We start from the raw sequence: 12,695 nt of genomic DNA, 5'->3' as shown, positions 1-12,695 counted from the left end.
AACATCACATTGCACCATAGACTGTCCAGGAGTTGGCGGATGCTTTAGTCCAGGTCTGGGAGGAGATCCCTCAGGAGACTATCCGCCGCCTCATCAGGAGCATGCCCAGGCATTGTAGGGAGGTCGTACAAGAACATGGAGGCCACACACACACATCATTTCCTTGCCTTGAGGCATTTCCACTGAAGTTGGACCAGCCTGTAATTTGATTTTCCACTTTGATTTTGAATATCATTTCAAATCTAGACCTCCGTGGGATATTAATTTTGATTTACATTGATCATTTTTATGTTTTATTGTTCTCAACATATTCCACTATGTAATGAATAAAGATTTGCAACTGAAATATTTCATTCAGTGATATCTAGAATGTGGGATTTTAGTGTTCCCTTTATTTTTTTGAGCAGTGTAGTATTCAAAGTGCATTGATGCAAAGAATGAAAATGGTCAATGGACCTAGATTACCTGTCAAAGACTGCCATGGGGTAGTGTAGTGACAGAGCTGCATCCCTCTGCCCCGACGCGCGTTCTGCCTAGCTTATGATCATATTTAATGTGTGACGCTTCCCTGACCTGACATATCCACCGAAGAAGCAGGGCGAAACGCACGTCGAGGCAGAGGGACAGAGCTCTGTCACTACACTTCCCCGTGGCTGTCTTTGACAGGTAATCTAGGCCCATTGACCGTTTTCATTTTTTGCATCAATCCACTTTGACTAAGTGATTATGATTAATTAATTCTGAGATGTGGAAAGTACCTACTTACCAATGTAACTACCTCTTTTAGATCCGTTTCCACAAATTACATAGTTGTCTATTTTTACACTTGTTCAGAATTTGTGTCCCTTACTAGTACACACCTTTTCTGTATTTATTTTTTTTTAAATAAAATTTTCTTTCAGTAAAAATTGTATTTTTAATGCTTTCTCTCTGGTTATTGGGAATTTAAGTGAACTTGGTTTTGTGATAGATTCTGACTATGTGTATCCTTCAAGTAGGGTTCTCGCTTACTGTTAAAGGACTTTTTTGTTTGTTATAAAATTAAAAATGTGAAATCTAAGAGGACTTTTTTTTCTAATACAGGTCTTCACGGCAGGAGTATTGTATACCTGGAGCCAACGTACTACAGCATTAGGCTACTTTCACACTAGCGTCGGTACGGGGCCGTCGCGCTGCGTCGGCCCGACGCATACTGTGCAAGCGCCGCACAACGGGGGCAGCGGATGCATTTTTCCAGCGCATCCGCTGCCCCATTGTGAGTTGCAGGGAGGTGGGGGCGGAGTTCCGGCCGTGCATGCGCGGTCATAAATGGCAGACAACACAGCAAAAAATGTTACATGTAACGTTTTTTGCTGCCGACGGTCCGCCACAACACGACGCAACCGTCACACGACGGTTGCGACGTGTGGCAAAGCGTCGCAATGCGTCGCTAATGTTAGTCAATGGAGAAAAAACGCATCCTGCAAGCAATTTTGCAGGATGCGTTTTTTCTCCTAAACGACGCATTGCGACGTGCAGTGCACGACGCTAGTGTGAAAGTAGCCTTAGGAAGACACAAAGCAAGAACTATAAAATGTCTGAAGCACAGCAAAACAAGCTGCCGAGGGAAGAAAGTACAGCACAAAACAAGAAAGGTTACTTGCAGATAAGAGATCACCACTCATTTATCTCATAGGCACTGCGGGAGATTATGGCAGCCCGTTTCAGCAATGAAACCCATACTGTATAACATTAATAGTGATTTAAATGATCGGGATTTCTTGCTGTAAGGCCATAACAAACCCAATATTTCCAAGGAAGATTAAAAAATGTTAATATGTAGTCAATTGTACTCGAAGGCTGGATCTAATGAACAGCGGAAGCAGGAAAATGCATGGCTCCCGGCCTCGAGATGAGAATGTTAAACTGATGATGACCAGATTCTGGTTTAATGAAGATTTAGAGATTGGGGAGCTGGTGTAGCACAATGACATCCAAGGGCCAGTTTTGAGGTCTTTTTCTCTAGTGAACCATGGTGAGGATCCATATTCATGTCGGCGAGGGAGCTGCCAGTGCTCCGATTTACCTTTTTGCCAAAACCTATTTCTTTCTACCCTGCATAGTTGTTAATTTCTCTAGCAAATACATTTTAATGACCATTTTGGGGAATAAACACAAAGATCAGATTTGCCTTGGGACCAGTGCTGTGACCTGGAGGCGAATTTAATCTATTGTAAAGCTGCAGCACAAAGTGACAACTGCACAGCGATCAGTCGATGAGTAAATTACAGAGCGGCTAATGTCTTTATTACCTGAATAAACTCAATATGACGGGTATCATAAAGCCATGTGGGCACCAACCCCCATGACAGACTGCACAGTCCCAAAATGAATGTTATATGGGCACTGGTAAAAGAACAGCGCTTGTATACCGTCATTGCACCACTGCCAAGCACGTGTCGCCAGTACAATGCAATGTCACCTCCTCCCTCCACTATGATGTAGGTAGCACTGCAGTAGGGCAGTGCCCAGGATAGGGTTAGGCTTACGGTCACCATGCTCATAGCTTTAGCTCTGATCTTTTTCTTCACTTGTGAAGAATAGTTCTGCACACCAGGATCTGGAATATTAAGAGCCGACCTTTTAAATCCTGCCACGTGCAGGCTGCCATTGTTACGGCTGGTGAATGGAAGGAGTAGCAAAATAATGAAGTATTCAGGATTTGTCAGACATGACTACGTTCTTCTCTTTTATGCCTGGGGTTATGTTGTAGCTGAATTATTTCCAGTCCATCCCATCGCTCACCTGCCTACCTCTCTGGTGTAACATCTCATTTACAAAAGGGCGGCACAACCAGAACCCATTAAGTAAAGCCCCAGCTGTTCCCCGTAAAATTTAACAGATGTATAACAAATGTCTGTCTCGTAAGAGATCACAAACATCCGGGACGAGACAGAGGCATACCTGCACAATACCATGCCATTATTATAGCATGCCGGGACATCACTATCTGTAAACCTTCCTCGCCTGCAATAACCTGTGTGTGCTCATATGGCGGCTGCCGTACACCCTGCCGAGAATGATCGCAACGTTAGCGTATTATACAGGAGTATGAGCCGGACTATGGATGATCACAATGTGAGTGTATTATATAGAGGAATGAGCCAGACCATTGGTGATGTATTATATAGAGGTATGATAAAGACCATGGATGATCACAATGTGAGAGTATTATATAGAGGTATGATAAAGACCATGGATGATCACAATGTGAGCGTATTATATAGAGGTATGATAAAGACCATGGATGATCACAATGTGAGCGTATTATATAGAGGTATGATAAAGACCATGGATGATCACAATGTGAGTGTATTATATAGAGGAATGAGCCAGACCATTGGTGATGTATTATATAGAGGTATGATAAAGACCATGGATGATCACAATGTGAGAGTATTATATAGAGGTATGATAAAGACCATGGATGATCACAATGTGAGCGTATTATATAGAGGTATGATAAAGACCATGGATGATCACAATGTGAGTGTATTATATAGAGGAATGAGCCAGACCATTGGTGATGTATTATATAGAGGTATGATAAAGACCATGGATGATCACAATGTGAGAGTATTATATAGAGGTATGATAAAGACCATGGATGATCACAATGTGAGCGTATTATATAGAGGTATGATAAAGACCATGGATGATCACAATGTGAGCGTATTATATAGAGGTATGATAAAGACCATGGATGATCACAATGTGAGTGTATTATATAGAGGAATGAGCCAGACCATTGGTGATGTATTATATAGAGGTATGATAAAGACCATGGATGATCACAATGTGAGTGTATTATATATAGAGGCATGAGCGGGACCACTGATGATCACAATGTGAGTGTATTATATAGAGGCATGAGCGGGACCACTGATGATCACAATGTGAGTGTATTATATATAGAGGCATGAGCGGGACCACTGATGATCACAATGTGAGTGTATTATATATAGAGGCATGAGCGGGACCACTGATGATCACAATGTGAGTGTATTATATAGAGGCATGAGCGGGACCACTGATGATCACAATGTGAGTGTATTATATAGAGGAATGAGCGGGACCACTGATGATCACAATGTGAGTGTATTATATATAGAGGCATGAGCGGGACCACTGATGATCACAATGTGAGTGTATTATAGAGAGACATGAGCGGGACCACTGATGATCACAATGTGAGTGTATTATATAGAGGCATGAGCGGGACCACTGATGATCACAATGTGAGTGTATTATATAGAGGCATGAGCGGGACCACTGATGATCACAATGTGAGTGTATTATATAGAGGAATGAGCGGGACCACTGATGATCACAATGTGAGTGTATTATATAGAGGCATGAGCGGGACCACTGATGATCACAATGTGAGAGTATTATATAGAGGTATGATAAAGACCATGGATGATCACAATGTGAGCGTATTATATAGAGGTATGATAAAGACCATGGATGATCACAATGTGAGTGTATTATAGAGGAATGAGCCAGACCATTGGTGATGTATTATATAGAGGTATGATAAAGACCATGGATGATCACAATGTGAGTGTATTATATATAGAGGCATGAGCGGGACCACTGATGATCACAATGTGAGTGTATTATATAGAGGAATGAGCCAGACCATTGGTGATGTATTATATAGAGGTATGATAAAGACCATGGATGATCACAATGTGAGAGTATTATATAGAGGTATGATAAAGACCATGGATGATCACAATGTGAGCGTATTATATAGAGGTATGATAAAGACCATGGATGATCACAATGTGAGTGTATTATATAGAGGAATGAGCCAGACCATTGGTGATGTATTATATAGAGGTATGATAAAGACCATGGATGATCACAATGTGAGAGTATTATATAGAGGTATGATAAAGACCATGGATGATCACAATGTGAGCGTATTATATAGAGGTATGATAAAGACCATGGATGATCACAATGTGAGCGTATTATATAGAGGTATGATAAAGACCATGGATGATCACAATGTGAGTGTATTATATAGAAGAATGAGCCAGACCATTGGTGATGTATTATATAGAGGTATGATAAAGACCATGGATGATCACAATGTGAGTGTATTATATATAGAGGCATGAGCGGGACCACTGATGATCACAATGTGAGTGTATTATATAGAGGCATGAGCGGGACCACTGATGATCACAATGTGAGTGTATTATATATAGAGGCATGAGCGGGACCACTGATGATCACAATGTGAGTGTATTATATATAGAGGCATGAGCGGGACCACTGATGATTACAATGTGAGTGTATTATATAGAGGCATGAGCGGGACCACTGATGATCACAATGTGAGTGTATTATATAGAGGAATGAGCGGGACCACTGATGATCACAATGTGAGTGTATTATATATAGAGGCATGAGCGGGACCACTGATGATCACAATGTGAGTGTATTATATAGAGGCATGAGCGGGACCACTGATGATCACAATGTGAGTGTATTATATAGAGGCATGAGCGGGACCACTGATGATCACAATGTGAGTGTATTATATATAGAGGCATGAGCGGGACCACTGATGATCACAATGTGAGTGTATTATAGAGAGGCATGAGCGGGACCACTGATGATCACAATGTGAGTGTATTATATAGAGGCATGAGCGGGACCACTGATGATCACAATGTGAGTGTATTATATAGAGGCATAAGCGGGACCACTGATGATCACAATGTGAGTGTATTATATAGAGGAATGAGCCAGACCATTGGTGATGTATTATATAGAGGTATGATAAAGACCATGGATGATCACAATGTGAGAGTATTATATAGAGGTATGATAAAGACCATGGATGATCACAATGTGAGCGTATTATATAGAGGTATGATAAAGACCATGGATGATCACAATGTGAGCGTATTATATAGAGGTATGATAAAGACCATGGATGATCACAATGTGAGTGTATTATATAGAGGAATGAGCCAGACCATTGGTGATGTATTATATAGAGGTATGATAAAGACCATGGATGATCACAATGTGAGAGTATTATATAGAGGTATGATAAAGACCATGGATGATCACAATGTGAGCGTATTATATAGAGGTATGATAAAGACCATGGATGATCACAATGTGAGCGTATTATATAGAGGTATGATAAAGACCATGGATGATCACAATGTGAGTGTATTATATAGAGGAATGAGCCAGACCATTGGTGATGTATTATATAGAGGTATGATAAAGACCATGGATGATCACAATGTGAGTGTATTATATATAGAGGCATGAGCGGGACCACTGATGATCACAATGTGAGTGTATTATATATAGAGGCATGAGCGGGACCACTGATGATCACAATGTGAGTGTATTATATATAGAGGCATGAGCGGGACCACTGATGATCACAATGTGAGTGTATTATATATAGAGGCATGAGCGGGACCACTGATGATCACAATGTGAGTGTATTATATAGAGGCATGAGCGGGACCACTGATGATCACAATGTGAGTGTATTATATAGAGGCATGAGCGGGACCACTGATGATCACAATGTGAGTGTATTATATAGAGGAATGAGCGGGACCACTGATGATCACAATGTGAGTGTATTATATAGAGGAATGAGCGGGACCACTGATGATCACAATGTGAGTGTATTATATATAGAGGCATGAGCGGGACCACTGATGATCACAATGTGAGTGTATTATAGAGAGACATGAGCGGGACCACTGATGATCACAATGTGAGTGTATTATATAGAGGAATGAGCGGGACCACTGATGATCACAATGTGAGTGTATTATATATAGAGGCATGAGCGGGACCACTGATGATCACAATGTGAGTGTATTATATAGAGGCATGAGCGGGACCACTGATGATCACAATGTGAGTGTATTATATAGAGGCATGAGCGGGACCACTGATGATCACAATGTGAGTGTATTATATATAGAGGCATGAGCGGGACCACTGATGATCACAATGTGAGTGTATTATAGAGAGGCATGAGCGGGACCACTGATGATCACAATGTGAGTGTATTATATAGAGGCATGAGCGGGACCACTGATGATCACAATGTGAGTGTATTATATAGAGGCATGAGCGGGACCACTGATGATCACAATGTGAGTGTATTATATAGAGGAATGAGCCAGACCATTGGTGATGTATTATATAGAGGTATGATAAAGACCATGGATGATCACAATGTGAGAGTATTATATAGAGGTATGATAAAGACCATGGATGATCACAATGTGAGCGTATTATATAGAGGTATGATAAAGACCATGGATGATCACAATGTGAGCGTATTATATAGAGGTATGATAAAGACCATGGATGATCACAATGTGAGTGTATTATATAGAGGAATGAGCCAGACCATTGGTGATGTATTATATAGAGGTATGATAAAGACCATGGATGATCACAATGTGAGAGTATTATATAGAGGTATGATAAAGACCATGGATGATCACAATGTGAGCGTATTATATAGAGGTATGATAAAGACCATGGATGATCACAATGTGAGCGTATTATATAGAGGTATGATAAAGACCATGGATGATCACAATGTGAGTGTATTATATAGAGGTATGATAAAGACCATGGATGATCACAATGTGAGCGTATTATATAGAGGTATGATAAAGACCATGGATGATCACAATGTGAGCGTATTATATAGAGGTATGATAAAGACCATGGATGATCACAATGTGAGTGTATTATATAGAGGAATGAGCCAGACCATTGGTGATGTATTATATAGAGGTATGATAAAGACCATGGATGATCACAATGTGAGTGTATTATATATAGAGGCATGAGCGGGACCACTGATGATCACAATGTGAGTGTATTATATATAGAGGCATGAGCGGGACCACTGATGATCACAATGTGAGTGTATTATATATAGAGGCATGAGCGGGACCACTGATGATCACAATGTGAGTGTATTATATATAGAGGCATGAGCGGGACCACTGATGATCACAATGTGAGTGTATTATATAGAGGCATGAGCGGGACCACTGATGATCACAATGTGAGTGTATTATATAGAGGCATGAGCGGGACCACTGATGATCACAATGTGAGTGTATTATATAGAGGAATGAGCGGGACCACTGATGATCAGAATGTGAGTGTATTATATAGAGGAATGAGCGGGACCACTGATGATCACAATGTGAGTGTATTATATATAGAGGCATGAGCGGGACCACTGATGATCACAATGTGAGTGTATTATAGAGAGACATGAGCGGGACCACTGATGATCACAATGTGAGTGTATTATATAGAGGCATGAGCGGGACCACTGATGATCACAATGTGAGTGTATTATATAGAGGCATGAGCGGGACCACTGATGATCACAATGTGAGTGTATTATATAGAGGAATGAGCGGGACCACTGATGATCACAATGTGAGTGTATTATATAGAGGCATGAGCGGGACCACTGATGATCACAATGTGAGTGTATTATATAGAGGAATGAGCGGGACCACTGATGATCACAATGTGAGTGTATTATATATAGAGGCATGAGCGGGACCACTGATGATCACAATGTGAGTGTATTATATAGAGGCATGAGCGGGACCACTGATGATCACAATGTGAGTGTATTATATAGAGGCATGAGCGGGACCACTGATGATCACAATGTGAGTGTATTATATATAGAGGCATGAGCGGGACCACTGATGATCACAATGTGAGTGTATTATAGAGAGGCATGAGCGGGACCACTGATGATCACAATGTGAGTGTATTATATAGAGGTATGATAAAGACCATGGATGATCACAATGTGAGAGTATTATATAGAGGTATGATAAAGACCATGGATGATCACAATGTGAGCGTATTATATAGAGGTATGATAAAGACCATGGATGATCACAATGTGAGCGTATTATATAGAGGTATGATAAAGACCATGGATGATCACAATGTGAGTGTATTATATAGAGGAATGAGCCAGACCATTGGTGATGTATTATATAGAGGTATGATAAAGACCATGGATGATCACAATGTGAGTGTATTATATATAGAGGCATGAGCGGGACCACTGATGATCACAATGTGAGTGTATTATATATAGAGGCATGAGCGGGACCACTGATGATCACAATGTGAGTGTATTATATATAGAGGCATGAGCGGGACCACTGATGATCACAATGTGAGTGTATTATATATAGAGGCATGAGCGGGACCACTGATGATCACAATGTGAGTGTATTATATAGAGGCATGAGCGGGACCACTGATGATCACAATGTGAGTGTATTATATAGAGGAATGAGCGGGACCACTGATGATCACAATGTGAGTGTATTATATATAGAGGCATGAGCGGGACCACTGATGATCACAATGTGAGTGTATTATATAGAGGCATGAGCGGGACCACTGATGATCACAATGTGAGTGTATTATATAGAGGCATGAGCGGGACCACTGATGATCACAATGTGAGTGTATTATATATAGAGGCATGAGCGGGACCACTGATGATCACAATGTGAGTGTATTATAGAGAGGCATGAGCGGGACCACTGATGATCACAATGTGAGTGTATTATATAGAGGAATGAGCGGGACCACTGATGATCACAATGTGAGTATATTATATGGAGGAATGAGCGGGACCACTGATGATCACAATGTGAGTGTATTATATAGAGGCATGAGCGGGACCACTGATGATCACAATGTGAGTGTATTATATAGAGGAATGAGCGGGACCACTGATGATCACAATGTGAGTGTATTATATAGAGGCATGAGCGGGACCACTGATGATCACAATGTGAGTGTATTATATAGAGGAATGAGCGGGACCACTGATGATCACAATGTGAGTGTATTATATAGAGGAATGAGCGGGACCACTGATGATCACAATGTGAGTGTATTATATAGAGGCATGAGCGGGACCACTGATGATCACAATGTGAGTGTATTATATAGAGGAATGAGCGGGACCACTGATGATCACAATGTGAGTATATTATATGGAGGAATGAGCGGGACCACTGATGATCACAATGTGAGTGTATTATATAGAGGCATGAGCGGGACCACTGATGATCACAATGTGAGTGTATTATATAGAGGAATGAGCGGGACCACTGATGATCACAATGTGAGTGTATTATATAGAGGCATGAGCGGGACCACTGATGATCACAATGTGAGTGTATTATATAGAGGAATGAGCGGGACCACTGATGATCACAATGTGAGTGTATTATATAGAGGAATGAGCGGGACCACTGATGATCACAATGTGAGTGTATTATATATAGAGGCATGAGCAGGACCACTGATGATCACAATGTGAGTGTATTATATAGAGGCATGAGCGGGACCACTGATGATCACAATGTGAGTGTATTATATAGAGGCATGAGCGGGACCACTGATGATCACAATGTGAGTGTATTATATAGAGGAATGAGCGGGACCACTGATGATCACAATGTGAGTGTATTATATAGAGGCATGAGCGGGACCACTGATGATCACAATGTGAGTGTATTATATAGAGGAATGAGCGGGACCACTGATGATCACAATGTGAGTATATTATATGGAGGAATGAGCGGGACCACTGATGATCACAATGTGAGTGTATTATATAGAGGCATGAGCGGGACCACTGATGATCACAATGTGAGTGTATTATATAGAGGAATGAGCGGGACCACTGATGATCACAATGTGAGTGTATTATATAGAGGCATGAGCGGGACCACTGATGATCACAATGTGAGTGTATTATATAGAGGAATGAGCGGGACCACTGATGATCACAATGTGAGTGTATTATATAGAGGAATGAGCGGGACCACTGATGATCACAATGTGAGTGTATTATATATAGAGGCATGAGCAGGACCACTGATGATCACAATGTGAGTGTATTATATATAGAGGCATGAGCGGGACCACTGATGATCACAATGTGAGTGTATTAAACGACAGTCCACCTTACTGATGATGACCCACACCTTGGGCTCATACTCATGCCTTTCAAGATCTTTGTCTCTGGGTCTCTGCACACAATTTCTGCCATTTCATTAGTCTGCTCCATCAAATACGAGGATTATATTGCGCCTTCCACTGAATCGGGTTTTCAATTAATGTAATGCATTATACTAAACTGCACGCAGTTATCCAATTACAGCCCTGTGAGCTTCAAAGGGAGTAAGACCTGAAGCTTAGGAAGTTGGATAAAATAAAAGAAAGGCACAGAAATCCCATAGTGCCATTGTATTGAAAGAATGTAAAAACTTGGTACTGGGCAAGAGAAAAGGGAGAAGCAAAACCACATGAGAACAGACATCTTATCCCCATGGACGGTACAACCTAAAGGCAGGTATTCCAGTTCTAGAAGCAGTATCTGCTCCATGGTCATTGTATATTCCTCCAGGAAGCTTCGCTCCCTGTACATGTCAAGCAGGAGAAGTAATGCGGCAAGTAGAGGGGGCAAGTAGTAATGCCATGCTTGCCTCCTCTATCACCATGGGTGCCAGTGTCCACTGGCAACTTACCTGGAGGTGTGGAAGTAGCAAAGAGTGTCTGCAGAAAAGTGCACCGGTAATCCAACAAGTAAGGAAGACATTGAAGTCATGCAAAGCCTTGTATCCTTTCTCTGGCTGAGCATGCTGGTTTACAGGCAGGGCAGGAAAATGCAGAAATCTCTTCCTTGTCTCCCCCTCCTCCTCCACCACCTCCCCCCTCCCCCTCCTGCATCCTCCTCCCCTCCATCTTTTGTTCACTGTCTCCTCTGAGCACACACAATGTGCCTGACCCTCTGCCTACTGTACCTGCTGAAAGACCCCCAGTGATCCCTGACCCCTTGGAATACACATTTAGTATAGAGAACATGAGTGGAGGAATCCTATACACCCCAGCTGGAAGTCTCATTTATATCTCCTGCGGCTTTTGTGTTATTGTTTGTGTCATTATTTATGTTACTTTTCCTTTCTTCCTTTGTTGTACACTGCAGATATCCTGTAATGCCTACAAGGGAGGGAGATCAAGAAAAAAAACTAGAATATACTGGGGCAATGGATTCTACAGGGACACAAGCAGCCCACATCTGGGGGGATTATTGTATACTAGATGGTGGCCCAATTCTAACGCATCGGGTATTCTAGAATATGCATGTCCACGTAGTATATTGCCCAGCCACGTAGTATACAGCACAGCCACGTAGTATATTGCCCAGCCACATAGTATACAGCACAGCCACGTAGTATATTGCCCAGCCACGTAGTATATTGCCCAGCCACGTAGTATATTGCCCAGCCACGTAGTATATTGCCCAGCCACGTAGTATATTGCCCAGCCACGTAGTATATTGCTCAGCCACGTAGTATATTGCTCAGCCCCGTAGTATATTGCTCAGCCCCGTAGTATATTGCTCAGCCCCGTAGTATATTGCCCAGCCGCGTAGTATATTGCCCAGCCGCGTAGTATATTGCCCAGCCGCGTAGTATATTGCCCAGCCACGTAGTATATTGCCCAGACACGTAGTATATTGCCCAGCCACGTAGTGTATTGCCCACACACGTAGTATATTGCCCAGA

At 41.7% G+C, this 12,695-nt stretch overlaps 1 protein-coding gene across 4 annotated transcripts in view; it reads right to left on the bottom strand.

Annotated features, from left to right (window-relative positions):
- TANC2 (tetratricopeptide repeat, ankyrin repeat and coiled-coil containing 2) overlaps positions 1-12,695 on the bottom strand; it is a 656,536-nt gene that overhangs the window by 218,855 nt on the left and 424,986 nt on the right. Inside the window, exon 1 of one of the 4 annotated variants that reach the window (XM_069751350.1) lies at positions 11,655-11,758. The exons of the other annotated variants lie outside the window; for them this stretch is intronic. The gene's annotated coding sequence lies outside the window, so the exon portion shown is untranslated. Of the gene's footprint in view, positions 1-11,654; positions 11,759-12,695 lie in introns of those variants that run through there. 4 annotated transcript variants of the gene reach the window in all.

The sequence above is a fragment of the Ranitomeya imitator genome, chromosome 2 (genome assembly GCF_032444005.1).
Source record: "Ranitomeya imitator isolate aRanImi1 chromosome 2, aRanImi1.pri, whole genome shotgun sequence".
NCBI classification, from domain to species: domain Eukaryota; kingdom Metazoa; phylum Chordata; class Amphibia; order Anura; family Dendrobatidae; genus Ranitomeya; species Ranitomeya imitator.
The sequence above is the reverse complement of the archived record's forward strand: the minus strand, read 5'-3'. Positions and strand labels throughout refer to the sequence as shown.